General features: G+C 37.7%; 1 protein-coding gene across 1 annotated transcript in view; it reads right to left on the reverse strand.

Moving 5' to 3' along the window:
* The window catches only part of PAPSS1 (3'-phosphoadenosine 5'-phosphosulfate synthase 1), a 122,118-nt gene that overhangs the window by 12,881 nt on the left and 95,312 nt on the right, over positions 1-13,925 (reverse strand). The window lies entirely within an intron of this gene.

Here is a 13,925-nt window from a genome sequence, read left to right on the forward strand (position 1 = left end):
TCCTTGACTTCACCTAAAATACACAGAAGGAAATTTGGGGAAGATCGGGAGATGGGGTAGGGCAGGCTTGCTTTCCAAAGTTACTCTAAGCACAACTTTTTATAGCATCAATTGGGAAATCTCTCAGGGCAACTGAAAAAAGAAACACAGATATGTCTGGAAGGAAGTTTTCTTCTCAAAACCATTTGGCTAAAAAGGAATATCAGAAGGAACACGGAAAAATCTGCTTGTCAGATCTCTGGATAAGGGAGGAGTTTATGATCAAACAAGGGACAGAGAATCATGGGAAGTAACGGATAATTCTGGTTACACGAAACTAACAAGGTTTTCTACAAACAAAACCAACGCAGTCAAAATTAGAAGGAAATTGGGGGAGAGGGGAGAATTACAGCAAGTTTCTCTGATAAAGGCCTCCTTTTTCAAATACATACGGAAGTGAGCCTAATTTTAAAAAATATGAGCCATTCGCCAGATGATAAATGGTCAAAGGATATGAACAGGCAGTTTTCTGATGAACAAATCAAAGTTATCAATAATCACATGAAAAATGTTCTAAATTACTACTGATTAGAGAAATGCAAATTAAAACAACTCTGAGGTAACACCTCACACTTATCAGATTGGCAAATATAACAGAAAAGAAAAATGTTACATTGGAGGAAATGTGGAAGAATAGGGACCCTAATGCACTGTTGGTGGAGTTGTGAACTGGTCCAACCATTCTGGACAACAATTTGGAACTATGCTCAAAAGACCACAAAGCTGTACATACCCAGCAATATCACCATTAGGTCTATATCCCAAAGAGATCAAAGGAAAAGGACCTATTTATACAAAAATATTTATAGAAACTTTTTGTTGTGGTGGCAATGAATCAGAAATCAGTTGGAATATAGATAAACGAGTTGTGGTATTTTGATGAAGTAATATTATGCTATAAGAAATGATGAGCAGGGTGGTTTCAGAAAAACCTGGGAAGACTTATAAGAACTGATGCAAAGTGAAGCAAACAGAACCAGAAGAACACTGCACACACAACAATATTGTAAGGATGATCAACTATTGAAGATTTAGCTACTCTAATCAATACAACGATCCAAGACAATCCCAAAGGACTCGTGATTAGAAATGCTAGCTGACTCCAGAGAACTGATGACCTCTGAATGCAGACTGAAGTCACACTTGTTTCTCTTTATGTTTTTTGCTTTTTATTGTTTGCTTTTTTTTTTCTTAGCAACATGGCTAATATGGAAATCTGTTTTGCATGACTTCACCTGTATAATTGCTATCATACTGCTTGCCTTCTCAAATGGGTGAGGTAGGGATGGGAGGAACAGAGAGAGAATTTGGAACTCAAAAAAAAGATTTAAGAGTATTAAAAATTAATTAAAAGAAAACAAAAACACTTGGCTTAGTGTCTCCTGTATTCAGTGTAAAAGAGTGCCATGACTTAGGAACAACATCAGTGGGCAACTTCACAAGTCCCCTGTGTTGTCCTGCACTTATCCACTAACCACATGGGGCTTGTGTCTTGAGGACAGTGTGCCCTGGCCACTTGGGAAGCTTTTCTCATCCCACAGCCATCTGCTGCCTTTCCATTCACATGTGTAGGACTCAACTAACATCAGCAGAAGCTGTGCACGGTGACAGGACAGGGTGGCAGATGGTCTGTCACTACATTCAAAGAGGCCAGCTAACAAGAACAAGGTACACACTGAGACTTTCACAGAAACCACTGGAAATTTCTTCTAACAGAGAATGCAACAAAGCATTTCGTAATTTAAAAAATTATCACTCTGTGATGGAGCTTCAATTAATCTTTAATGCATGCTAGACAGAGACACCAAAGTATTCCTGCACAAAAGAGTGCACCTTGTTGGAGTAATGGACGTGATTTCACACGTGTATGAAAGTTCTTGTGTGAAAATTCCTTCTACCTGTGCAGACTGGCAAGTCCTTCATTAATTTACAGTCTTTGAGCACTGCCTGGAACAATGAGGAGCTAGCTAAGTGACTTGTCCGTGAACACATGGTTAGGATATGTCAAGGACAGGACTCAAATCTGGGTCCTCATGACTCCAAGACCAGCCCTCTGTGCACCACCTGCTCTTTATATTATGTATACTAAAACACTCTTAAAACTTCAGCTTAAAAGTGGAGTCTCTTCAAAATCTGGTGAAATACTATTAATACTTTTCCTATAGGCTGCTTAGCCTCATGAATGAAAAGGTTTTGCTGACAGGAGCTAATCATTAGAGAATTTTACCCCTCTTAATTCTAATGCCTTCTTTCTCTTTTAATTATTTCCTATTTATCATGTATATAGCTTGTCTGTACTTGTTTGCTTACTGTCTCTGCCATTAGACTGTGAGCTCCTTCAACACAGATTGCATTTTTTGCCTTTTTTTGTATCCCTAGCATTTAACATAATTACTGGAATATAGCAGGTTCTTAATAAATGTTGACTGACTGACTTTCTAAAAATTAAAATTCAGATATCACATTAAAATTTCAATTAACTAGAGCCTAATTAATCAGAATCCTCAATCGATAGCATCTGCTCTCTCCCCTGTCCCTCTACCACTACATTCTAGTTTTATCACAACAGATAAAAGAAAATGAACTCTTGAGGGGAATTTAGTAAAAACAAATAAAAAGGTTCCAAGTGTGTTGTACACTCACAGCAGAATAAACTTGAACCAGAAAAAGAAAACTGATGTTCAGAACAACCTGCGGAAAAGGTGAGTGGTTATGAGTGTAATCAGTTGATATGTATATAGTCTTATTAATTCGCGATATACTGGAAGCTAAATTCTCTAATGATTAGGCTCATGTCAGCAAAGCCTTTTCATACATAAGGATAAGCAACCAATAGATTTAAGGTCTGCAAAGAGTTTTATTAAGTATCAGGTCATCATTTGATACTCACAACTACTCTGTAAGGTAGATACTATCATCCTCATTTTGCAAATGAGGAAATAGCTTGAAAGAGGTTAAACAATGTCCCCCATGGGGTAGCTAGGTGGCACAGGGGATAGAGCACCAGCCCTGGAGTCAGGAGGACCTGAGTTCAAATCTGATCTCAAACAAATAGCACTCACCAGTTCTGTGACTCTGGGCAAGTCACTTAACCCCAACTGCCTCACCAAAAAAACAAAACAAAACAAACAAAAAAACAAAACCACACACAATGACCCCCAAATTGCTCAAGTAGTGTCTGAGACAGGATTTGAACTTGGGTCTTCTTGACTTCAGACTAACCGGTTTATCCACTCTCTCCAGTCTACAAGCACTCAGGTAACGACTGATGCTCGATACACAATCTTTTACCAATGGTAAACACTTGTGAAGAAACTAGCTGCAATCATACCAACATTCCAATGTAAGCAAAACCAGAGGACACAAAGGAACTGCCCCTGAATGGAAAGTTTGCTCACAGGCTCTCCTTGGAAGCAAATGAAGGGATCAGTTTTGTTGTGGGCCTAAAAGCAACAAGAAATGCCATTTTATGAGGCATTCGGTCATCCTGCCCTGCAGTGCTCACAGTGAACGTAAGCAAACAGACCACCATGATAATAACTGCAGTTCATGGACCAACATCTGTTGCAGAACATGAACAAACAGAGAAAAACTCATGGAGAACTTGACAAAATCCTCCAAATTAAACATCTGGATTTGGAATCAGAGGACCACGACTCAAATACTCATTCTGCCCCCTGGATAACCTTAAGGCATTCTTTACCTCTCTCTGCCTCAGTTTCCTATTTTTAGAATGAGAGGTTTGGACTGGATAACCTTCAACATCCCTTACAGCCTTAAATTTATGATCCTCTGACAGCAGGAAGGTATTCCAAGATCTGCAAACACTTCGACATACTGATTAAGCTCCTACTGTTACTGAAGGCTCTTATCCACAAAAGGCTCTTATTTTCTACTCATTATAGAATTATTAGACGGGAGTTAATATAATATAAACATATTATATGTAATATAATATAAAGGTTGACATACAGAAAGTTTCATAGCTAATTCTGAGCTGACTAGAAAATTAAATTAATGTGATTTCCTTATTCATTATATTATTATATTATATTATATATTATATTATATAATATATATTATATATCATACCCTATACCAGATAGGGTATAATGGAAGAAACCTTAGATTGCAAGTCAGAATCCAAGTTTCTAATGCAAGTTCATCACCGAGTAGCTGCAAAACCTAGAATTGATGATCACAAAATTGTACAGTCAGACTATTTTCCAAGAACCTTTCGCAAGAATCAAGACCTGAAGACCCTGATTCTCTTTGTCAACATTTTTATCATCAATGAGTGGGATGACGGCGTAGATACGGAATGCTTATCAAATCTGTGGATGGAACAAAGCTGGAAAGACAATCCACAAATCATAGGATTTAGGGCTAGAAGGAACCTTCCAGATCATTTAAGTCCAATCCCTTCATTTTATAGATGAGACTGAGGCTCAGAGATGAAGCAACTTTCACACAAGTAACAGGCAACAGGGCAGGGATTTGAACTCAGGTTCTCTGTCTCTCAATCCAATATTCTTTCTATCCTATTCCTTTAGTTAATATCCTGGATGGCCAAGAGGGGATCTAGAATTACCTCGACAAGCTGGAATCAGGGATTGAGACAAATTAAACAAAATTTAATACAGTAACATTCAATGCTGTTAGAATGTAAGCTCCCTGAGGACAGGGACAATTTTTGCTTTTTGTTACCCTATAGCTTAGCAACAGTATGTGAAACACAGCTGGTGCTTAATAAATGCTTGCTGACTGCTTTAATAGGGAGAAAGGTAAACCTTTACTCAAGTTTTATTCTGTGGGCACTTGGTAGTTAAGAAGACCTGAGTTTGAATCCTGCCTTAAGCACTTATTGCCTTCGCTGTGTGGCCCTGGGCAAGTCACTTACCTCTCTCAACCAGTTTCCTCATCTGCAATCCTCATTCACCTCTCAGGGTTGTTGATCAAATTAGACAATATACAGAAAGTGCTATGTAAACGTTAAAGTGCCGTATAAATGCCACCAATGACTGTTGTTGGAATGATGATGACGTGCTGCGGGGTTCAGATCCCTGGCCTTTGCTAAAGTTAAGAGAGACCTGGGTTCAAATACTCCCTGACACTCTGGAGTCTGACCATGGGAAAGTCCCTTAATCTCTCTGAACCTCAGTTCCTTCAAATATTTGTAGAATCTCCCTCATAAGGTTCCTGTACTCAATGAGATAAAGTGCTTTGCAAAATTTAAAGTGTACAATTTAAAATTTTTAAATTTAAAGTTTACATGCAAGTTATTATTACTACTGTAGGTTAGAAATGATCAGAGCTTTACAAAAGCCAAGCCAGGGGAATGAGAGATTTGGCTGGTCTTACCAAGCTGGAAAGGTTTCAAGACAAGGTCTGGCAGCCACTAAATACAATTCAATTTAGCAGAGATTAATTAAGTACCTAATACTGGGTATTATGAGAATAAAAAAATTGGGAATATAAAATGTTTAAGAGAAATTATAATCCTTACTGCACACATTTATACTAGTAGACTTTCAGAGTTGGAAGACACATCCCTCCAATCTGTTAAGCAAGGAATTGCCTTTTTTCCCCAAGAATATACTTTGGACTATTTGGATGTTTACTGGGAAGGGTCTACTGTGTCAAAACAACTGTATCATTAATTTTTTTTAAATAAGCATAGACTCTCCTAGTGAAATATAGACAGTGAGGATAATATGAGGTAGAGTATGTGCAGAAGCAGAAGTAGGACAGATCCAGACAAAGTGCTCCAGGAATATTTGGGGGAGAAAGGAAACCATTTCAGCTGGAAAGATCAGTGAAGGTGGGCCTTGATGCCTGCATTCTGAAGGGTAGTATTTCAAAGTGGGCAAATATTCTGAGGTAGAAAACTTGATCTGTCACTGGAGAACCAGCTTAGAGGGTAGAGAGGATGGCTGCACTAAAAAGTTGACTGATGATGACTGATAAATTTTGAAGGCCACAATAATTCTGGCTGCAATTTGCACTGGTGACTGCATCCACCAATGAAATCACGGTCGTTGGGAAATACCGAAGGATAAATAGAAAGTCCTGTGGAGTTTAGTGGATTCCAAACTTAGTGCTTCATTTAGCAGTGTGTTGTGGTGGACCAAAAAAAGGCTAATGGGCTATTAGGCCGCAAACATTAATAAAAGTAATGTCTAAAGCAAAGGTAGTGATAGTCCCAACCTACTTAGCACCCTGGTCAGACACATAGGGTAATACTCATTTTGGGGTGCCACATTTTAAGAAGGACAAATTGGACCATGACCAGAAAATGGCAGCCAGGATGCTGAGTGGAGAAGAAACTGTCTCAAAGCAGTATCAAGCAAAGAACTAAAGAAGTGAATTTTGTTGTTATGTTTGTTGGGTTTTTTGGAAAGGGAGAGAAGGGAAGATATTATACACAGGATTATGAAAGACAGGTCAGACTCATTCTTATTGTTTCAAGAAGGTGGAACTAGGACCAAAAAGAAAAGCTAGGGGAATAGGAAAAACTTCCTAACAATTAGAGGAGCCTCTTCATTTGGAGGTTGGGGGCCCATTTCTTGGGGAATTCATACAGCAAAAATGGATTAGAGACTAAATGGCTTCTGGAGTCTTTTCTACTCTACAACTCCAAGATGCCATGCCTAGTATAGTACATATCCCTACTTCTGTTTCATTCCAGATTGTGTGAAAGTCAGAACAAAAAATAAACATGACCTAAAAGTTCTGCAAAACTGACGAAGGCCAACATCATTTGACAGCCAGAAAAATTACAGATGTTTTTGTTTTTTTAAAGGAAGAAGTAAATATGCCAATCTAGGGAAGTAAATGTGCAAATCTTGGGGGCAGATGACAGACCTTAAAGACAAGAAAATACAAAAAAGTCTCCTTGTAAGCAGTCTAGTAAAAATACAAAATCCTGTGTGCTTGCCTTGGTATAGAAGAGTATTACTATACAGTACAGACAGTACTTCTGTATTGTTAGGCTTAGAATAGTACGTTCGTAAGAAACATTTCTGTAATGTTTTCATCTCTCCCTTAAAAAAAAAACAAACTGTCAATCTGCTTCGTTAAAAACTCTCCTGTCAATCATACAAGGATGATTTTGTAAGGGACAATTAGCTTTCATTTTCTCTACTCTTCTTTCCCATTCATATGAAGTATATCTAAGCTGAAAGTAATTTCTAATTAATCTCAAAGATACCAGGTTAAATGAAAATTGTTCTGCATTAATCATTCCACTTTCTAATTTGCATAAACATATATGTTGAAATGAATACTAATACTATAATCCAAATGTACAATAAGGTACTTTATATGCTTTTTCTGAAATGAAACAAAGCATTGAATTTTCAATTAGGTATTACTAGCGTCTTTCAACTCTGAATGCATCCCATTGGAACAAGTGAAAAACATGCACACAAGCTGAAGCTGGTTTCAAAATTCAAGATGTTATTGTCAATCGTTTCCTATAAACCTTATGACGGAAATGTGATAATTTTGCTGTGTTCCAACAAAAAAATAACAGTAATTTACATTTTATATTTTTCCTATAAAATTTCTATTATTTTCTAAAGTAGGGGTCATCCTTCAACTGTGGTCTGCGAATTTTTTAAAAATCATATTTTGTTAACTATTTCAAAATAATCTGTATCCTATATATTTTATTTTACGCATTTAAAAATATCATTCTAAGAAAGGGTTCATAGGTTTTACCAGACTGCTGAAGGGGTTGTCCATAACACACAAAAAAAGTTAAGAGCCCTGGGTCTACAACGTGAGGAAAAGGGATCATGAGTTCCAAAGGTAAGGGTTCAGTCACAGGTCCAACTCTCTCCAACTACCTAAAGAACAGAAACACATGGGACCTCAAAGAGCAAAACACTCTTGCCTAACTGGACTGGGCAGGAGTTAGAGAAAAAGTCCACTGCATGGAGAGAATACTATGGAGAAATAAAAGCCTGTCCTTTAATAAAGGAAGTGCTTTGAAAACTCTAAGTACTAGGCTTAAATGCTAACTGCTAAAATAACAATAATAATAGTTATTAATTAGTGTTGTTAGTATCATAACTCCTCTTTTTAACTCAATCCAACCTGAATGCCCACAATGTGGAAGTTGTTGTGTGGGATGCCACAGGAAAATGCAAGTTTAAGATAAGGTCCCTGCTCTTAGCGACCTCCCAGCAGGGCAGCTGTTCAAAGAAGACAGCACATAAACAGAAGACAGCCTGAGACCAAGCAACAAAAACGAATAGCACAGACCTGGGTGTCCCTGAACTTAAAAAAAAAAAATAGATAACTACAGTTCAGAATAATTGGTTTCCCTTTATAATCTTCTATATTTTATTTTATGCATTTAAAAACACTATCCTGAGGAAGGATATATAGGCTTTACCAGCTAGCCAAAGGTGTCCGAGACAGAAAAGGCCCCTATCATAGAAAACATAGGCCAGAGTTTGAAGAATGAACAAGGTTTGAATAGGTGAAAGGGAAGGAATTTATACAGGAGAACATGATGAGCTCACTGAAAATATTGGGCATGATCCCTTGAAATCATGCTTCCTTACTGTCCTTCACTCTTACATTTGACTACACCCTATAAACCCACCATCATAAGGCAACAGTCTTTTGCTAAGAGGTCAAAACTAGCACTCCCCTCCAACCAAATCGTACTTTTCCAGGCCTATTTTCCACCCTCTTTCCCCATCCCACACCCCCACAGAACCTGCTCTCTGCCAACTAACCATAAATGACTCAATCCTTTCCATTTTATCAAATCCATTAATGCCTCCCACTTCTCCCCAACCTCTGCCCTGCAAGATGGCTGCACTAATCAGGCTCTCTCCCTAATCTAGATTCCACAGTCAGCTAAAGCAATACTACCCTTGTTCCTAGGCTGCTACGGCGTCTCTCTGACTTTTCAGTTTGCCTTTTATACCAATCCTCACCCTTGGTCCTTCTATTGCTACTCTTCCTATGTCAACACTCAGCTGTTAAAGGAACACACAAAAGCACTGATGCAGACATAAGAGCCATTCATGAAGTCTGTCCTAAGTAAGCCCTTCGCTCCAGCAGCTCAATGATCCTTTCATTCATTTCCAGGCAACTGCCTTGCAGATTCTCTTCTGCTCAGAGCAGGCTTTTAATAACAATGAGAATTTTAAATGACAGAGTGGGAAGGAACCTCAGAAGCTCATTGGTCTTAAGACAGACATGGCATTTAATTGAGAATAATGATGAAAACAATGTTTTTGTGCCTTGGACGTTCATGAATACTGATCCGATGTGGCATGTGGGACAGTTTAGAAGGCACGAGGTATGAAAAACTAGAGACAAGGAGACATTAGGGGGCCTACTAGAGTGGCCAAGACATGAGTTGTCAAATTCCAGACTTAAGAGTGGTAACAGTGGTACTAGGGGAAAAAAACAAACATATGAAAGAAATGATAAGACTTGGTGACTAGATAGAAAAGACAAGTCAAAAGGGCTTTAAGACTCAATGACTGAAAAAAAATGGTGATATAACTGGTAGTTACAGGAGAATGGGAATGGTTTCAACTATTGAGCAGTCAGTAAGTATTTATCAAGTTTCTATGTATCAGACATCATGCTAGATATTGGTTACATGTAGAAACAATCTCCACTCAAAATCAACTTACATTCTCATTGTGGAGACAAGTACAAATAAAACTACTTACAAACTAAGCCAACAAGTATTTATTTTGTGCCTACCTTGGGCCAGGCACTGTGCTAAGAGCTGGGGACAACAAAGGCTACCCAACATAAATACAAAGTTAGTAAATATCCGCGTACACATACATTCTACGTGAATAGAAGGAGAAAGAGTAGTTAAATACAAGTACCTTGAGAAGGAGAGTCCTAGGAGTTAGAGGGATCAGCAAAGGCTACATGCAGAAGATAATGTCTAAGCTAGGACTTAAAGGAAGAGAGAATCTCTATAAGACAGAGGTAAGGGGGAGGGAGAGTACATTTCAGGCATAAGGGGCAGCCTGCAAAAGCACAGAGATAGGAGATGAAGTATAACAAGTGATAAACAGAGGGCATGGTTTGAAGGAGAAAGATGAGTTCCATTTTGGACATGTTGGATTTCAGGCGACAGTAAGAGAACTAAACAGAAATGTCCAACTGGCACTCGGAAACCCCAGCCAAAACCTGGATAAAAGGTCAGAAAAGGAGCGATAGTAGTTACTTTGAAAATTAAGATAAAAGACACAATGGTCTGAGCAGCTCAATTTATTAGTTAGGCTAGCAATAACCAATAAATTAGGTCAACAGCCTCTTAAAACGACCAAATAAAGACCTCAAAGTAGGGCTCCCCAGCCTTAATATAGTTTTGGGGAATAGAGAGTCAGGTAGTGGGGAAGACAATGTGGTTGGTTACAGGGTGGATAGCATCATGTGGCTAGGGACAACATGACTGGTTATTTTAAAGAAAGTGGACTAGCTAGTATGGCTGGTAACCATACCTTTCTAACAATTAAGGAAAGTTAACTGTTTTACGGGACCTATCCCGTGTTTTGCAGACCATGTTAAAGGACCTGAGTTAGCAGACTCCCTGGTGCCTAGAAGGGTCTGTTAGGGAGATAAGATTCTCTTTAATTGTACAAGGACAGGCAAGGATGTAAGAATACATCTTTTGGGGATGATAACAAATTAATTTGTACCTTTAAAGTAACTCAGAGGAAAAGCCGACTCACTTCTAAAATTAATACAGCATAAAATTAATTCATTGTAGAATCAATACAGAAGAAACTAGAGGTAATATTAATTTTGATATCGTCATAGTTTTTAGAGTGATTCACATAAAGAGGAAAGTTTAAAATATGAGAAAAGATGAGCTCTCCCAAGAAGAATAAAGGATAAATGTAAGAGGTCAAGAGGCTGACCACTGGGAAAAGCTCACATTTGGACATTTTAAAAAGATTATTCTTGTATATCTTTGTGGCTTTCAAAGAGAGGATTTTGTGGCCTCACATGGTAAAAACCAGGGGGGGAATGCTATCGGCTTAGAAAAATTATAACTGAATCATGAATATTTTCACTGGTCCCCTTTCTTACTCACCATTATGAAAGTCTATTTGATGTTGGAAAAGAACAAGCCGTCTGAAAGAGTAACAGAGAACTAGCCCCAGTCCTAGGATGGCCCGGTTATGTTTCTGTGGCAGAGCTGACGTGCCCTCCGCCTGATCTCCTTTTGGTGTGGAACCATCTTTTTATCTCATGGGTTTCCAAAGCCAAAGAACAATTCATTGTCAAGTGGCAAGCTGAGTGGAGATGAACCTTTCTGTGTTAAGCTGGGTCTGTCCTTGAAAAGCTAAAAATCATCTCTTGCGAGGACTATATATGAAGCTTTTCCAGAACAGTGGAACGTGTCAGAACTTGGGTTTCCAAGGCATAGGCCTGGAAATTCCAGAATTCACCTCCACAACCATGAGGAGGCAATAAAATAAACCACCCAAACACCTATGGAGTGAATGAACCCCTTGTAAAAGATTAATGGGAGATAGGGACAAGAATCACACAGGACATGAGAGGCATAGACAGGTGGAATTTACATCATTGGAGGGAGTACCAAAATCAATGAGATCCATCTATGTATTGAAATAAGTAACTTTTTAAAAGTCTTGGTTTAAGGCTAATAACTTAATGACAACTAGCAATAACAATGTGAAGGACAGTACGATGACAATCTACTACAAAGGCACCTGGGAAAGCATGAGTCTATCCCCCTCCCCCATCAGAGCAGAAGAAGATGCTGTGGCATTATAAACTGTTATACCTTGCTGAGATTTCAGTAATTAGAATTAGAGAAGTGTGAATTTTATTAAAGACCTATGCTCTCCACAATGCATAAAACAAATGGGGCTACAATTAGGAAAAACAGATTTACCACTAAAAGCTGAATCCTCACATCTGAAAGAAGGATTTTTTTTTCTAACATAAGATTTCTTGACAATAAGAAGCACCTTGTGGTCCTGTAATTTAAGCCTGTCTTTTTTTTCCAGTTAGATATTCTCTATTGACAGATAACTATGACTGAATGCATAAATGCATGTAGCTTTTTTCTTTTTTTAACATCATCCCACACTATAATAAGCTGGCCAAACAAGAAACTGCAAAATCATTAATTACTAAAAAGCTGGCATGGTACGACTTCCATTAATCAAACATTAGACAACCTCATATGTGCATAATTAATAACTGTGTTTCTCTAATACTTCAAAGGCTATCTCTTTACCACAAAATTTTAATCATTTTCCAACAGAGTCCCATCAACTTAATTCTATTTGAATACATAAATATAAAAAGTTAGGCAACTAAGAAGGGTTTAAAGCTTCCCAAGTTGAAACTTATTAAGATTTGGTAACAAAAAATAAAATTCCAAGAAAATGAACCACTTATGTAACTAATATAGAATTCATCTTTGGAAAATCTTATGAGAGCTGATGTAATTATTTATCTTTTGAATGATTAAAAGAGAGACTGTTTTAAAGCAATATTCGACAGATTTAAGGAAACATGAAAGTTATCAAGGACATTTCTAACTCATTAGTCAGATATACACACATGAATTCTGAGGTCCTGCATGTGATCATAACAAAACATCATGAATACAATAGGGTTTGCAAAACAAAAGTCAGGGTTCTTTAGCATTTTTCCCCGACTCAAAGAACAAGAAAAAGGAACGTGTAAGAAACCATGAACTTTGGTTACCGTAAAGTTTGTTTTTAAGTCATTTAACCTAGCTCAACCTACTTTCCCATCTGTAAAATGGCGATAATAATAGCACCTACTTTGTAAATCTTAGAGTAATATGTAAGTGCTAGTTATTATAATCACTTGAGAAGTATTTGTCATTAAGGTATGAATCAAAACCAACTTTCCTTTAACTCTGTAAGGGTGTATGTATCCTTAGTCTCTGGCCCAGAGTTTGGCATATATGGCAGGCACTTAATGTTTAGAAAGATTAGGGGGAAAAAAGGGCAGTATCCTGTGCTGGAAAAAAAATCATAAAAAACCAAAACCATTTCTTTTTTTTTTTTCTTCAGCTGAACAAAAGTTATGGCTTTTATTGAGAACTAACAGTAAATCAACAAGTATTTATTACAAATGCATTTCAGGCAATGAGAAAAAAATGTTTTTAACGATTTGGTTCAGGTTTTTTTAAATCATTAACTACTATTTATTCTAAAACTAGTCAATCACAAGCACAGATGAGGAAAGAGGGATCTAGAGAGGAAGGGGTTATGTAGTTCTCAGTGATACCCTAAAGAGTTCCTGATATCCCTCCCCACCAGACGAGGTCTGCCTTCATGTTCCTCACACAGTAAGTTAGGTGAAATAGGAAGACCTAGTCTCAAAAAAAAAACAAAAAAAAAACCCGAGACCAAGAACTTCCAGTCTACTTAAATTTCCTACCAGTAGACTCATTCCAATAGAAACCATTGGAACACTCTAAGAAGCTGTGACTTCTCAACATGGGTATTCTATCTATACCAATCAATATCAATCAATATTTATGGAGCACCTACTATGTGCCAGATACTATGCTAACAATGGAGGAACAAAAGGAGGCAAAGAATTTACAATCTAATACAGGCCCAACCAGACTACGATTACTCTAAAGTTATGTGATTTATCCGGGCTTACATAGCTAGTTAAGTGTCATGATTTGAACCTAGATTTTTCCAGTTCTAAGGTCAGAATTTCTAAATAGAAGTCAGCCACACAGAAAATAAATTTTAAAAATTTATAACCTTTCCTACTTTCCAGGCAAAACCTACCACATGCCTTGGAAAAAAGGGTAAATAGATCTTTCTAAGGTTCAAGTAATCCACAAAATAGCTAGCTAAGAAGCC

Source organism: Vombatus ursinus, unplaced genomic scaffold, assembly GCF_900497805.2.
Source record: "Vombatus ursinus unplaced genomic scaffold, bare-nosed wombat genome assembly UNPS02014821.1, whole genome shotgun sequence".
Taxonomy (NCBI): domain Eukaryota; kingdom Metazoa; phylum Chordata; class Mammalia; order Diprotodontia; family Vombatidae; genus Vombatus; species Vombatus ursinus.